This window comes from Crocodylus porosus, unplaced genomic scaffold (assembly GCF_001723895.1).
Source record: "Crocodylus porosus isolate Cpor-Errol unplaced genomic scaffold, CroPor_comp1, whole genome shotgun sequence".
Lineage (NCBI taxonomy): Eukaryota > Metazoa > Chordata > Crocodylia > Crocodylidae > Crocodylus > Crocodylus porosus.
Genome location: NW_017728931.1, coordinates 141,546,422 through 141,562,391, shown reverse-complemented (window position 1 = coordinate 141,562,391; position 15,970 = coordinate 141,546,422). Strand labels below are relative to the sequence as shown.

The window sequence follows — 15,970 nt, the reverse complement described above, 5'->3', positions numbered from 1 at the left end:
GGTTTGAGGGGGGTGAATATAACTCCATGGAGGCACAAGCAGGTCATATTCCTGTATGGGAAATTACAATTACTGCTCTTTATATGTAAGGCTTGCCCACTCTTGCCCACTCTGCTCCCATCAATATTTTTGCAATACATAGAATTTTTATTTTAACACTTTTCATTCCTTCTTTCTTTTTTCATGGAACGATTTTCTTTGGAAAAGAAAGTAAAAATGTCGGGAACAGATCTATAAAGGATAAGCAAAGTTTTTTTGGTGAGAAAAACCTCATTTCTTGCAGATTTCCTGGATCATCCTGGCTACACCATCGCTCCGACCCTCCTAAAAAGGATAGGATTCAATGGACACTTCCCAAGCCCCGTTCTGTTGACACTGCATTCTTTCTGACCAGCATTATTGTCTGTTTATAGGCTTATATGCTTCTTTAATTTTTATTTTAGACATTCCTCCAGTCCTAATCACATGCACGTGTGCATAAAGAGACACCCTGTCTTGGCCTGTGGCATGACAGCCTGTTAAACCACAAGCACTACAGCAGGAAACAGCTACAGACTGCGGGTAAATGAATAGTTTGAGCTTCAGGAGTCTCTCTACTAAACAACAGAAACCACCAAAAAAAAAAGCCATATCCAGCCTGGAAACATGTACGATGCAGAGAGAGGTAGTTAGCCATGTTAGTGGAAAGTCAGGCAGAAGGCAGGTAGATGTGCACTGTATAGACTGACTCGATCAGAGATAGATAAAGGTTTTGCAGCAGGGATGAGGTTGCTCATGCGGTGGCGGCAGCGCGGGGGCTTGCTCAGCGGGGAGCGGATGGGCTCGCATTGCTCCAGTGGAGGGTGGGGGGCTCGTAGTAACACATGCCAGTGCGGATGAGTGCTCCCATTGGCGCGGGGGCTGCGTGCAGTTGTGATGCCAGGAACATACATGGTGTCTGGCCCCCACAGCATCTAGCCCTCCCGTTGTGTGCAAGCCCAGACACAGCATGGGCAAAACGGGCAACCACCCAGGGCCCAGACAGAAAGGGGACCCGAATATAGCAATTTTTTTATTATTATCATTATCTCTGGCAAAGCAGGGCCCGATACTAAAAGTACACCCAGGGCCACCAGGAGTCTAGGTACGGTGCTGAACCTGTGATTGATGTGGTGTGAAGCGACCCCCCCCCCGCCCCAGTGCTTTGAAGTTGAACAACCTTGGTCTCTTCGCTGCAGACGTACCCTGCCTTCCACAATGCAGAGAGAAAGCTAATGGCTAAATAGTATATAACCCTGTAGCACAGGTGGACTTGCAGGATCAGAGCCTCAGCTTATAGTATGACATAAAGGCTTTCTCATTTTTCCAGTTCCACATCCGTAACTCACCAGAAACTTCCCAGCACTGCCATTTTACTTGGAAATATTTAGGTATGGTAAGAAATTCCACTATTTGCCACCTCCCCTGCTTCTACGAGGAGAGATGATTTGCCCCAGAGTTCACTGACGTCATCCCCAACCCTTGAGAAACACGGTTTCTTAAGGAGGACCACGGTGAAGTCAGGCATGAGTTATTCTTGCCTGATAGAAACAAGATACCAGGGTCAAAATGTTGTGGGTTATGTTTAACGTGGGTTTTTTAAAATTATATTCACTGTCTTTATATGTGCTGCAAATAAGGCATTTGCAGTGTTTTTGTAAACTGATATTAATATAGTGATTTTTCAGAGCCTGCAAACTCCGTCTGCAACAAACAGATGATCCATGAGCCACCCGTGAGCTTCAATACAACCCCTGGACCAATTCAATGGGCTAGATCCTCACATGGAATATATCAGTGCAGCTCCATTAGCTTGAACGCATCTTGAATGCATCTAAGTTGAGTTACAGCCAACCAACAACGACACCAAAGTTTTAGTATTAAGCTGTATGGAGGGCAGAGGTGAAATGAATGTCTCTGTGCCAGCAGTGATCTTGGAGGATGTCAGAAATTACCTGCCGTGACGGCTCCGGTCCTCAGTAGTGTTTCAATGCCCACCTCCTATTGAAAGTAATGGTACCCAGGTACTTGAGGGGATCCAAGATGAAATCACATCCTTGAGAAATCCCAAGGGCTCCACAAAACACCTCTGAAATATATCTCAGCAGCTTTTCTCAGGACGTGCTGGGAATATCTAGATAATAAATACCCACAGCTTTATGGGCTACAAATACGTGAAATCAAATGGAAGAGATTTAGCTGAGCCTGGCTTCCATCTGCTGCATTATCTGGAGGATGGGCCTTTCCATCAATACAGTACATAAAATTACACATGCTTGTGAAGAACTACTGTAGCAGTATCTGTACAACGGTATCAGTATCTGTCCCCCCTAGCAAAATGCAGAGCTCTGCCATTGATAGCTAATGAACCTCCACCCATGAACTGGCAGCAGTAGTAAGCTATTACAGAGAGAAAGAGGATCTCCTAAAAGGTGAACGCAACAGAAGCATGATATTATAACCTGCTGGAACAGCCCTCACTGCCAAGCGGCATTATAAATAAATAATACGACTCCAGTGAATAGGAAAAAATGCGATTTGTATCCAGTGATGTTACACTTGTGCAGATCCTCAACCATTTGGCTAACAGCGTTCTGTACCTTGCTCAGCACCAGATGCTTAAATTCTCCAGGGTGCCAGTGTCCAAGGCCGAAGGGACAGGTCAGCTGGCAGCGGGCTCCAAAACCGGGCCATCCATTATGCATTCTTGTCAGTTATCAATTGCCGGGAGCATCTACATGAGATGCTAAATGCGCAGTAGACTAATTCTACTGCGCATTAGTTTGTCGTGGCAACTGTGCTAATGCACAGTAGAATTAGTCTACTGCACATGACCATCACTAAAAGACCATATGCCAGCACTACTGCGCAGTAGCACCAGTTGCTGTGCATTGAATTAGTACCTGGTACTAAACTTAAAGCGCAGTAATAATGGCTCATTAATGCACATGTAGATGTGCCTACTCTTACTGATCCTAAACCTCATTTAGACACAGTGGTTGAGTCTAACAGGTGTACACAGGCTGGCATTTACAAATAACCCAACAATAAAAAAGCCATGAGTGCAGCAGGTCTTAGCTCTTTTCAGAGACACTGCTAAGCTCATGCCTTTACTCAGAGGGGCCATCTAGCTGATATCGGTGGTCCTGTCCTTCACCATTCTACATCTTGCTTAGGCATTTGAACCTGTGCAATGTAGGTATGAAATGGCACTTAAACACGAGTGATGGCATTTCTACCCCGTTTGGATAGCTGTGAATGAAGACGCAGGTGCAAGTCACTGGAGGATTAAGCCCACTGGAAGTGCTTGCCTAGATAAGGACTGATGAGATGAATAAAACTCCGCAGGCTTGAATCCGGAAACAGGCAATGTATAGTATAGTATTTACAGCTCAGACACTGCTTGGAGAAAGACACAAAGGAAATGCAGAAAGTAGGAACATTGGCAAGGCAGAGCTTAGGAAAGCATCTAAGCTGGCTACAGGCCTCCCAGCTTGTCAGAACAAGCATGAGGGAAAGAGGATGCATTGGATAATGTCAGTTGATCTATATCTAGAGGGCGGACTGGGAATGACATTTCCACTCTGGTTGACAGCACAGATCGCCGGAAGGATGTTTTCATGCACAAAGGGCTGCCGGTCACATCTGACCACCTCTGATCCAACGGTGATGAAGGAAGTTCATCCAGCTCCGCATGGATTTCTGCCTACAGAGGGACAAGTAGACCTGCAGCAGCAGCATCAGTTCCAGGAAACTGGAAAAGGCCCCAGAGCAATGCAGTAAATGAGGCACCGTGCAAAGCACTTGACCACTTACCTACACCCGAAGTCTACGCATGGATAGTACTAATATGGCTGCCCCTACACAATGCCTGACCATCTCGCGGGCCTCAAGGCATCCTCACAATTCTCCCGAAAGCTAGAGCACTGTGATTATCCCCATTTCAGTGATGGGAGAACCGAGGCATTATAGGAGTGTCCATACTGGTTCCACAGTGCTCTTGCAAAGCCCACCAGCAAGCCCACCCACCCACTCCTCCTCCACGCTCACCAAACCCAGAAATGAGGCAGCCAAGTCATCTTGAGGGCACACTCATTTCCAGGTTTGGTGCCAATTGACCTCCAGGTTTGGCACATACAAGCCACGTCTACATGACACTCTGACCACTCAGTCATTACTGTGCAGTACTATCTCTGCACAGCTTCCTGGGGACCCTGACTGTGCAGTAGCTTGTTACCGTTGTGCAGTAATAGCTCGTTACTTCTGTGTAGCAGCGTCACATCATGGTTCATGCCCCGCGATGCTACTGCGCAATAATAACAAGCTACCGCACAATAAGCATCTCATGTAGATGTGGCCACAGGCTAGGAGGGTGGTGGGAAGGACTATGCCTGTCGATAGCATTTGCAAGGGCATTTTAGAAGCCATACAGGACAGCCCCACTTAATGCCGTTACACTTAGCATTATTTCGCTATAATGCTCATTTTCAGTTGATACTTGATTCCACATGGCGCTCAGCAAGTTTCGTTATAACACTTGCGGTCACCATTGGGTCATTAAAAACACTTGTGGTTGCCATTTTGGGTCATCAAAAACTGTCTATTTTACTCAACGCTCGGTTTTTCAGGAACCAATTAAGAGCGCTAAGCAGGGGGTCACCTCTACAGACACACGTGAAGGACTCTCCCATGGTTACACACAGAATGAGGTATACAGCAGGGGACAGATTCAGGGATCACTATGCACCAAGCTAATGCACTGAGAATAGGCCCATTGTCCCCCATAGGAAAATGGCCCCTTCCAACTCTATGCAACCTATCGTGTGTTTTTTGCAGTGGGACACCTGGATCATGTCACTCTACGAGCGCCACACCAGGATCCCATATGGGACAGACTGTTGCAGTGATGGCCAGGGGAGGAAACAATGACGTGCACCAAGCTGTCACCATCCAAGAGCGTTGTCCACTCAAACGCTCACCGAAGCTTGCCGAACGGTTGCAACTGGTTTCACTTGGCCGACTAGACTTCTGGGATACAGCAAAGAGAGTCTAGAAGGCTGCCGGTCACAGGGGGAAATAAGAAACCAAGGAGAAGGTGGTGTAGCTTGAGTCCGCTGGAGGGCCTTGCATGAAATCCCATTAACAGGATCAGCTGAGGGTCCCAGCTCCTTCATCCATCACACAGATGGCTACGTCACAGGAGCCAATAGCACAGCAAAGTCCCAGCTGAGCGACAGATCATGAAATAATCAGCATATTGCCATCGCCCACCTCTAGGAGAGGGCTGGAGGAAGCTTACACTGCTGTGTCCCACAATGCTCCTGCTCTACGGTACGTCCTTGGAGTAGCCCATTAACCACATCAGTTTACCCCAGTGGGGGTTTGGGCCCCTTGTCACTAGATGCCTTCCCTGCCATGAAACATAGGGATGTTCACAACTAAGCTCCTTCCTCTGAAGAGCATTATATCTACCGCGAGACGCATTGTAGCATGGAGCCTGCTGAAAAGGCAAGGTCAGCAGCTGCCAGAAACTGCTGCTTCTTGCAAAATGGGTAAACGATTCCTCTTCTCGCAGAGCGAGGACTTTGAGAAAGTATATTTTCTTCCTTAAATGCCATTGATTCCCTGATTTAAAGGGGCCGCACTGCCTGCTAATGGGAGGGGGCTGAGGGGAACGTTGCTTGGCTGTTCAATAAAAGAAGATGGAGTGAGAGCTGAAGGAAGCCTATTTTCCACTCTGACACCCAGCTGAACATGCCTGGATTGTTTGCAGGCAGTGACCCAGGGGGCCTTGGCAACCTTGTTGTCCCACAAACTTGAGGTTGAGACCAGAGAGCTATTGTTTTCCCTGCAAACGTCAGGAGAGGTGGGGGCCGGGGGGAAATTTAGCTGGATTTGCATCTCAATGCATCCCATGAGAACTGTGTCAACCGCTCGCTAACGCGGGATTTATATGGCTCGCCCTCCAGGGGAGGGGGCCGCTGTACAATCCCTGCCTCAACGTATTGCATCCCACCATAGATGACCACAACCTGGGGTACCCTTATTCAAGCCTCTCCTTCCAGCTGCAAATAGCAACTCGCAAATGGAGACGAGCTGAGCCAGGTCCTGGTGACATCAGGTCAGTGTATACTACATTTTGCCACTATAGGGAAATGAGAAGATTGCACCCCCTTGCCCATACACGGACAACTCCTTCCCCAGCTAGACCCAGCATGGTTCTGCCAACCAGCCATATTCTGCAGGTCTAGCAGGGTGTCTGCTGGTACAGCTGTGGTGGCAGCAACCCTGTAAGGCAGAAGAGTATTGGTTTCCCCTCTGTTGCCTCTGAATAAGGGCAAAAGCTGTTTGGCAAAGCCAGCTGTACCTCTCAAACACCAGTCGGCAAACACAACCAACTGCAAACAGCCCTGGCATTGAGAAAGCCCCGTTCTTTGAATATGTATGGAGCCACCGACCTCCAGCACTTGAACTAAAGGAGCACCCGCTTAGCTAGCAGCCATAGTAGGTTGTGTTCTTCTAAGCCCACTAGATGGCAAAGTGCCGGCACGTGACATCGCACCATGCGAGAATGAAGGGTCACAACATGAAACTAGTAGGTAGTAAGTTTTAAACTAGCACAAGGACGTTGTTTTTTCAGGCAGCGTGGAATTACAGCGTGGAGCTCACTCCCACCAGACGAGGTGGAAGCTGACACTTTAGCCAGATTCACCAAGGGATTGGACACCTCCTTGGAGGAAAGGGGCATCCGCTATTATTGAGCATGGGAGTGAAGCTAGCTATTAAGCATGGGAGTGAGGATATGACCTCTGAATCAGAGCTTCCTAGACCTTAAATGCTGGAGGCTGCAAGTGAAGTATGAAAAGTGGAAAAAACCCTTCTCATACCCAGGTATCTAGGTTGCAACTATATTGGTCTAAAAGGAAATGCAGCCATGGCTTGTGGTAGAGGTGATATCTTTTATTAGACCAACTAGGTTTTTGCAAGAAAAATTAGTTAATTTAAAGCCGAAAGCTTGCAATTAAAGGATTTTCTTTTTGCAAAAATCTAGCTGGTCTAATAAAAGATATCACCTCTATCAGGAGTCCTGATTGCTTTCTCATACTCAGTTCACTCTCCCTTTCGGCATCCAGGCTCTGCCCCTGTGTGACGAAGGAGACAGGGCAAGGTGGGCCTATGTTGTGGCCTAGCAAATGGTAGTTCTTAGGTACTTATCTCGTTTTCTTGGTATGGCATCTGTCAATCAAAACTCAGTAACTAGTAACATATTACTGCTGTCAGAGTGGGGTGATTGTCCAGCTCCTTCGGGGTAGTGACCAGTGTCCAGGTCCCTCGGGGTTGTGAAGCCTACATATACCTAGTGACCCTGAATAGGTCACATTCCCTGGACCTCAGAAAACATTAGCACACGGGGATAGTTTGACCTCTGTTGGCTTCCTTCCTCAAAAGGAAAAGAAAAACATCCTGAGAATTATACGAGCACTTTGTGGAGGGTACATGTAGGAAAATGCATGTGGGAAAAGAGAGAAAGGGAAGGTTTCACTCAAAGGCTTTTGTAGACCAGAGAGAGAGACAGAAGTGCGGGAGAATCTAGGGTTTTAAAAAGGGAGGTGCACACAGTGAGGTGCATCATCACATGTAAAACCACCTATTTTTCTCCAGTTAAAAATAAACTACGAGTTTACTAATATGCTCAGGGCCTCGGGCTGGATGATTCAGTCCAAGCAAAAACAAATATAACTTAATTGGACCGAGTTAAAAAGAATCTGCAAGGCTGTGCCATAGGAGCATCATTACCAGGAGCCGCTCACAGACCGCACAGTTACAGAACAAAGGATGGCTTGATTGGTGGAACATCAAACCCATTAAAAAGAAGAAAGAGTTGTTCACATGTAGGAAATGAAGAGTTTAGAAGGGATCAGTTAGATGACAATGCACCTCGAGGTCAGTGGACCCCCTCAGCGCTGCCTGGCTAGAAACGCTGCTGCCACTTCCAGGGGGTTGGTTTGAAACTTTGGGTGGAGCAGGAATCAAATGGGAAGTGCAAGCACACCAGTGCACCCTGCCCTGGATCCACCCCTGGGCAGAGGTACTCACTAGCATCAGAGGGGCCTGCTCTTACTGCTCCATGCTGTTGCTGTAATTCAGTGTGCGTCAAGCGCACGAGTATTAAGGACATGCACTTATTTTAAAAATCCTTAATTAAAAACAACATCTTAGAAATGAAGGGCTGGAAGGGACCTTGAAAGATCATCGAGTCCAACCCCCCTGCTCTGGGCAGGAATACTGCTGAGATAAATGACCGCAGCAAGGTGCCTGTCCAGTCTCCTCTTGAGGACTTTTAAGGTTGGGGACTACACCACCACCTTGGGAAGTCTAGTCCAGCTTTTGGTCACCCTTACCGTAAAGAAGTTCTTCCTTGCATCCAACCTAAAACCATCCCCTAACAGTTTATGGCCTTTGCTCCTTGTCCTCCCCTGGTGCCCTAGTAAACAGTTTTTTCTCCCAGCTCCCGATATTCACCCTTCGCATACTTATAGATGGCCACCAACTCCACCGTGAGGATGGAGTTAAGGCTGTGAATACTGCAATGCTGGCAGGAAATAGAGCAGGTGGATGGTCTTACACTGCCTCCCATCAGGTTGGAAGGCACCTTGCAGGTCCCCCAGGCCAACCCTCTGCATCGGCCGTGCAGGATTTGCTAGGCTGAAATCACATGCTGCTTGACAAGTTCTCTTTCTTCCCGTGAAAACACTGCAACGCCTTTGAAGAAATCCCGTATCACCTGCTGTACCTGCAAGGGTTTGTGCCCAAGACAGCTACAGGCTCCAGCTGGTGGTCAAAACCCAGAGGTGGGGGCAGGGGGGGCTCAAGGCTCCAGACAGCAATGGGCTGCAGTCATGCAGAGCAGAAGTAGGTGTCCTCTTGCCAAGGAGTTAGGCCCTCACCTGCTCCCCTGCACTCATTGCCAAATCTTATGCTGAATGACTATACAAAACCCTTAAGTTTTCAGTGGCTGCAGTGTGGAGCAGGCAGTGTGCAGCCAGTGTCTGCAGCTGCCAGGAGCCTTGAACCCCTCCTGCATCCATTCCCATGCCCTCTGACTGCATTTCTGCCCCTCTTAGCAGCCGAGCTCATGCCCCCTTTGCTCCCTCCTAGTGTGATGAGTTCTTTTGGGGCAGCTGTTGCAAACAGCAAAGGAATTTGCTGCCTGACTCAGTCTCCCTAATTAACATGCTACAGAGAAGCTTCCTGGGAACAAATTATGGGTTTGGGGCTGCAATCCTGAAAGAAGGATTTGCCTGCACGCTGTTTGTGACCACCTGCTTTCAAGGACAGGTGCATATCATGTCAATAAACCCAGATGCCTAAAGAAAAGACCCTGATTCTGTGTCCGGGATTTCTTCCCTGTTGCAGTTGCTGCTGCCGCATCAACTCGTTGTCAAGCACCACAAGACTAACCTAGCGAAACGGCGATTTTTGGCATTGTTTCACGACGTGTATCTCAACAACGTGCACCGTGTACAAGTGCCCCAGCATGATATAGTGATAAAACAGTCAGGAAGTTAGAAGGCTGTATTTCCAACAGCTTAAGCAGTCACATCTCCAGAACCAGATAAGGTGCAGACATCTACATTAACACTGGCTGCTTCATGCCCTCCCCTTTATAACACTTAAATAAGAGCCATGGCTCCATATTTTGAGAAGAAAATCTGCCAAATGGGAACCAGCAGGTCCATCTACACAAGACACTAACTGCACAGTAGCCTAATAACACTGCGCAGCAGTGTGCTGAGCAAAACCCATGCTAATACACTACTGCGCAGTTCACATTAGAAAAAACCTATGCACTGGTGTTACTGTGCAGTAGCACAAGTTACGGTAGATTGATTTAGTACTTGGTTATCCAAGCACTAAATTTAATTCATAGATGCTGGATTCATAGATGCTAGGGTCAGAAGGGACCTCAACAGATCATAGAGTCCAACCAGCCCTAGTTATTGTGCAGTAACTATGCTGCATTAATGAATGTGTAGATGCACCCAGTATGGAGGAAACGTAACCTTTTCAACACCATACCTTTCCTTGGTTTCAGGTCTTACACTGCACAAAAGCAATAGGACACTTAGATAGAGCCCCTTTAAAAAACACCCACAGTCATTCAGCACTGTTAGAGCATCAGCAATACTACATCCATTATCTGGTTTTCCTTCGCAGAAGGGAAATGTCTCCTTTGCAGAGCCAAAGGTAATACTTCCAGGCTGGTTGGCACACTCTTAGGGTGTTCTTGGTGGTTTGGGCACCATGCCTTGGAGCTGCAGTGAGGGGGCCATTGAAATGGTGATCTGGGGGCTTCCTGGAGGTAGCAATTACATGCAAAAGCAAGGGACTAGCTTTGATTGCTCAGAAGGCCTCTTGCAGCTCCTAGATACCTTGTAGAATCAGGGCTGTGCTGATAAACTCCCAGGATAAATCCACCCCAGGCCTGATCCTGATTTAATTTGCACAGACTTAAATGGAGTTACGCAGGGTTGATACTCAGGTGAGGGCTCACCTGGGTCACCAAGGGAGTCTGCTGCAATGACAGGCAACCACATAGAAGCAATCATAGAAAATGTGTGTTGAAAGGAGATCATTTAGTCCAACCACCTGCTCAAAGTAGGAGCAGCCCCATGTATATCATCCCAGCCAAGGTATTTTACAACATAACAGAGGTTGCATGCAGAAGGGCCTGAAAATATTTTCAGTGGTGCAGACAGTGTCTTTAAGAGAGAAAATTGAGGGACAAGACAAAGAAACAAGTCCCTCTAAGGTATTCACGTGGCCAGAGCAGCTGGGCACTTTGCAGTCTTTAAGGTACTTATCCTTGCATTGTCCCTGTGGGCCCAGGCTGTGCTGTTATCCTCATGTTATGGATGGAGGACTGAGATATGGAGAAGCTAAGTGACTTGCCTGGGGTCACATAAGAAGCCTGTGGCGGAGCGATGCTTTGCACCCTAAGCCCTAGACAAGACTGTAATCACTTCACCACCCTTCTCCAGGCCCCAGCTGGCTGCCCACTTGAGGCCTTTTTTTGGACATTTTTCCTCCTCCCCTCCCCCAATACAAATCTACATGTGGAGCCAGTTTGAAGAAAAGGGGTCGGTTTGATGCAAAGAGCTTGCCCTGGGGGGTTGCTCTCACGTCGTTCTTGCACATCAATGTTTTGCTTGCACTGCTGGCCCGGAGGAACCGAAAACAGAGTTTCACTGTGCCAGCATTGTGCTAGCCCTCTAGGGAGCGAAGCTGGATGAATCAGGGAAGTCCCGGCCTTTACTCAGAGTCTTGCACATGAGCAAGAAGCCAGCCTCTTTAACGGAGAGCACACTCACGCGCACACACATATTACACGCTGGAGCCCATCAGCACACAGGCAGAGATACCTCTGTTGTCTGGGGCTCTGGAGGGTCACAGACAAAGGAGCTTTGCAAAACCTTTCAACATGCAAGACACTCTGCAATATGCATCCTACTAGCAGCCAGGCCCTTCACCCTCCTACAGAAAGCTGAGCATCCAGCACATATCCCCTGGGTGTTTTCCATATGGAGGAGTCTCCAGCCTCCCTGCTCCGGGGGATGAGGCAGTGTGGCAGCACAGAGAGCTGAGGATGACTTTCCCTCCACCCCTGCCACTCTCCCCGAGAAAGACCCCCTCATATGTACGCCTGAGGACCCTACCCCTATTGTGAGGTCTGGAAGGGGGAGGTGATCGGGCTGTGTGTAAGGGCAGATCATGCCCACAGCAGGCAGAGTTGGGAAGGGTACTCGTGCGGGGGAAAGATTGCCTTCATGTGCCCATGCAATGAAGCAAGGAGGGAAGGAGGATATACGTGATGCACCTGGTATGGCCCACCTGGTGTGTGGCTCCCAGGGGGCTTAGAGGTTGGACAGCCCTGATATAGAAGGAGACATTTGACTCTGGGTATAGCCCAAGGAGTCACCTCTTGGATTCTTCTCAGGACCCCCAGCCTGGGCCTGGGCTGTGGGAGCAATCCCAGCAAAGACACATTGGTCCCATTTTGGGAAGGGAATGGAGTGAAGCAATTGGTAGGTACAATGCAACCTGACATCAGCTGATGTACGAGGGTGTCGGTCTGACCCTCCCACCCCATGCACCCATGTGAGAACCTCTGGCTTACAGCACACGGAGCCAGGCAGATGGACACAGCTTTACTTCAGCGTCCCGATGCACACGGGACCTGCGGCCTTAGACGCAGCTCAATGCCATACCATGCTCGGGGATGTAAAGCAACTCAGAGTATACCCATTTGCCTTGTCCCGGCACTGAAGGAGTTCCCAGCAAGGGGGTTTGGCAGCAGGACCTTCAGCAGAAGCTAACCTAGGGCGAACTGGGCCTACAGTGAGATGTGAACCCAAAAATTAACAGCGGGAGCCCTACCCTTGAGCCCAAAAGACCCGTATCCCCTGCGATAGAGCAGATCGTGGACTTGTTCTCTGCCTGCTGTCTGTCTCCTGCGTCCTAACAGCAGCAGTGTAGGCTGGCCCTTGAGGCACAAGTTCAAGCCCTTCTCTCTTCTCCCTGCTACCCGTCACATGTGAACTGGCTTCTGACAGCTGCCGTCGCCAGATGTTCCCTATTTTGGGGGGGGGGGGGGAGAGGTCTTGGCTTACAGCTGTGTGGCTGATTGCAGGATGTGCAGATACAATCCAACCCAGCTCGAAGTATCCCCCATGGACGGGCAGATTTTACCCACCCGTCATTCTCCTACCTTCTGAGTGTACGAAGGAGCATGGGTGATTTTTCCTTAGAGAAAATGCGGTGCGAAGCTTTAGGCCTCATAGCAGCAACGAAATCACAAGCCAGCTCATTCCCATTTGGGGAAAGGTGAGGCTGGGATCAGCGTTGAAGCATTGGGCATTCCCGGCTCATAGGAATGAGAGAGGAGGGGGCTATGAGTATTCATATTCCTACAGCCCCCGCAGGGCTAGACTTACAGCCGTGCAGTGTCAGGCACTGCACAGACAGGTCTAACAAACGCAATTCCTGCCTTGAAGAGCTCAACAGTTAAGATACAAGACTTAGGAGCTGGACTGAGCAGGAGGGACCCAGTTGTTAGTTCATATAGGTGACTGAGAACCTAATCTAGTCCCGCTTTGCAATCAGTTAACTAGAAACTCACTCAAATGGGTTTATAATGGACTGACACCACTTCCCTGGGGAGGCTGCACCGCAGCCTAGTCCGTCTCTTGCTGCCAAGAGGATTTTCTTGACTCCTTGTTAATCCTTTGCATGCTGCTAAGCCTTTCTTCTCGCCCCTTCCAGTATTTCTAAGTTATCAGGGGTGCAGAGCAATAGATTTTTACAGGGTTCATAGATTATTCCGTTTCCCCATGGGCAGGATTTCCAGTGCTTACAGGCAGCAGGTGGGAATAGGGGGACTGCCCAGCATCGCTCCACGTCGGAGCACACCAGCTGATGCATGCATCATCCCTGCCTTCTGCTGCATGCAATCAGAGGTGCTCATCTGTGTGTCATAGGGTCTATACCGGCGGTTCTCAACCTATTGGCTGCAGCAGGCCACACTTGCAGCTTGCGGGCTGGACCCACACAACTTTCTTTCCATGCATCCATTTAATGCAATGTCACATAGGCCACAGCAGTGGGCTGGTTGGGAACCACTGGTCTATACTGCTTGTGGCTGCTGGAGAGTCGCCTCAAAGGGCTACCAGGCTTTGCTGTTGAGGAAGGACATCTTGGGGATGGGAGGCAGGGAGAGGGGTCCTGCCTGCTGCTGGGCAGCTGTGAGCCTAAGAACAACTGGGAAACTTTAAGGGCTTTATGGACCCCAAATGTACTGACCCGCAGTGCTAACCACACTGTTAGTTTGGGATTGGTTCACCGTCCTATTTAGCCCCTGGAGCAGCTGTCCGGAGGGCCAAGCCACCTCTGGGCTTCCCTGAGCTAACCCTTCATGGCCATGGCCTTGCAAATCACAAGCTCTTAAATGCTGCTGTTGCTCGCACCCAGACATGTCTTGAGCAACGAGTCCGATGCGTTTCCTCTGGGCTGCCCACCGTGCAACCGAGAGCAGAATACAGCCGGGGGGTGCAGAAATAGCACGTGTTGCTCTATCCCTCCCCAGGGCTGCATGTCCCAGCCAGAGTGGACCCCCTGGGGCAGGTCAGACCCCCCCCCCCACTCCAATAACCCCCTGTAATATCCAATTCCAATAATAGTGACCGCCTTAGGGCTGCTATTGTTTTAATACAATTGATCCACAGGGGTGGGACGAGATGCCCCCGGAGCTCCCTTCCAAAGCTATCATTTGCCTCTAGCATCAGTGATTTTACCAATTTTGGGGAAACCCAAATGCATGCCTCGTTAAAACAAGCCCAGCTCTCAGTCCTATTGAGCAGGGAAATGCCTGGGGTCAACTATGCAGCTGTGCCCAGAAGGCGACAGGGCTGAGAGCAGGATGCATCCGACAGGCCTTCGCTGCCAGTCTTCTCCTTCTCACTACCAGGGACGGCCCCAGGCCATTTCTATTGAATCGCTATGGAAAAGTGCCCCAGAGTTAGAGCAGCAATAGGCCTCTGGCATTTTAATGACCTCAAAAGAGTCATTTCAGTTCCCACAGAGCTCCAGGACCGCACTGAAGATTTGGAAAGTATCTTCCAGCACCCAGCAGTTGCAAATGCAGCCCCCACCACCCCTCCCCTCGCCAGATATCCCCTTGATCCCAGCCAAACATATGCTAAACCTGCTTTGGAGGGCAAGGAGATTTGCCAGCGCAGCTGAAGAAAGCTCTAAGACCGGGCGTCTCCGGCGCTGGCAGGACTTACCTGAGTGAAGCTTTCACGTGCTGGGTTCCCCCCAAGGAAGAGAAATGCTGCAGCCGTCGGACGCCGTCAACCTCTTCCCCGTCCCCATGGAGGTCTGAGCCGCTCTCTGTCTGGGAGCGAGCTGTCAAAAATCCCCCCCAAGGGCTGGGCTGGGTATCCAGGCTCCTGTCGCTCCCAGGCAGGCGTGCAGGTCCGAGGGGCCGAAGTGGAGCTCCCCGCACAGCTGGAAGAAGTTATGAGACAGGAGGAGGAGCTGCCCCAGGCCCTGCTCCCACCCACCCACGCTAGCTCTTCCTAGGCAGGCTGAGAGGGGACGTTGAGCCGCGGAGGGGGGCAGCTCCCCTCGTGCTTTCAACAGGAATGCAGGCAGGGGGGGAAAAAAGTCCTTACCTTATGGGCAGAGCATAAAAAAAAACCTGCACGTGGCAGGAATGGCAGAGAGAGCTTCCTGCGCGACTGAGGGCTGGGTCTGCACACCTAAGGGGACGGTGGGGTGGAGGGACGGGGGGCAGAGGGAATTTGGCAGCTGGTTTGACAGCAGCACTCTGGCCCTGGTAGAAGAGGAGTCCCTGACCCCAAAAGCCAGCATGTTGGGATGGAGAGGTCAAATGAGCTGACCAACAAGTCAAGTATAGGAATAAAGCCCAGCTGTCCTGAATCCCAGCCCAGTGCATTACCTGCGAGCTGATAAAGAAAAGTGAATAGAAAGTGGGGGCGGGGTGTCATTTGGGTTATCATGGTCTTTACGATCAGCAGCACAGAGCGCTTACAGGCTTTCAAAAAGTATAGCTAATAGAGCAATAAATAGGAGGCAAAACATGTCAACCCCTGGCTCAAAGGGTTCAAAAAAGCTAAGGCCAGAACGATGCAAACATTTCTGCGTTTGCTTCACTTTTAAGCGCGTGCGTTTGCTGAATGGGAGCCTTAAGGCAGTGTACGTCTAATACGAGACAGGCAGAGTCACGGGTGGCTACTGGCGGCAAGGGGAAAGTTTCACCAGTTGTGCCATGTAGGACACAACTCTGAGAATCATGTTGGGGGGGGGGTTATTGGTCATTTGTTGGTGAGGAGGTAATGTCGGGGGGCTTACTGGTGGCCAAACAAGTGTT

General features: G+C 49.7%; 1 protein-coding gene across 1 annotated transcript in view; it reads right to left on the bottom strand.

Annotated features, from left to right (window-relative positions):
- LOC109315843 (collagen alpha-1(VII) chain-like) overlaps positions 1-15,066 on the bottom strand; it is a 210,158-nt gene extending 195,092 nt beyond the window's left edge. Inside the window, 1 exon segment of the mRNA XM_019543782.1 lies at positions 14,862-15,066. The gene's annotated coding sequence lies outside the window, so the exon portion shown is untranslated.
- Between the last annotated feature and the right edge of the window lie 904 nt (positions 15,067-15,970).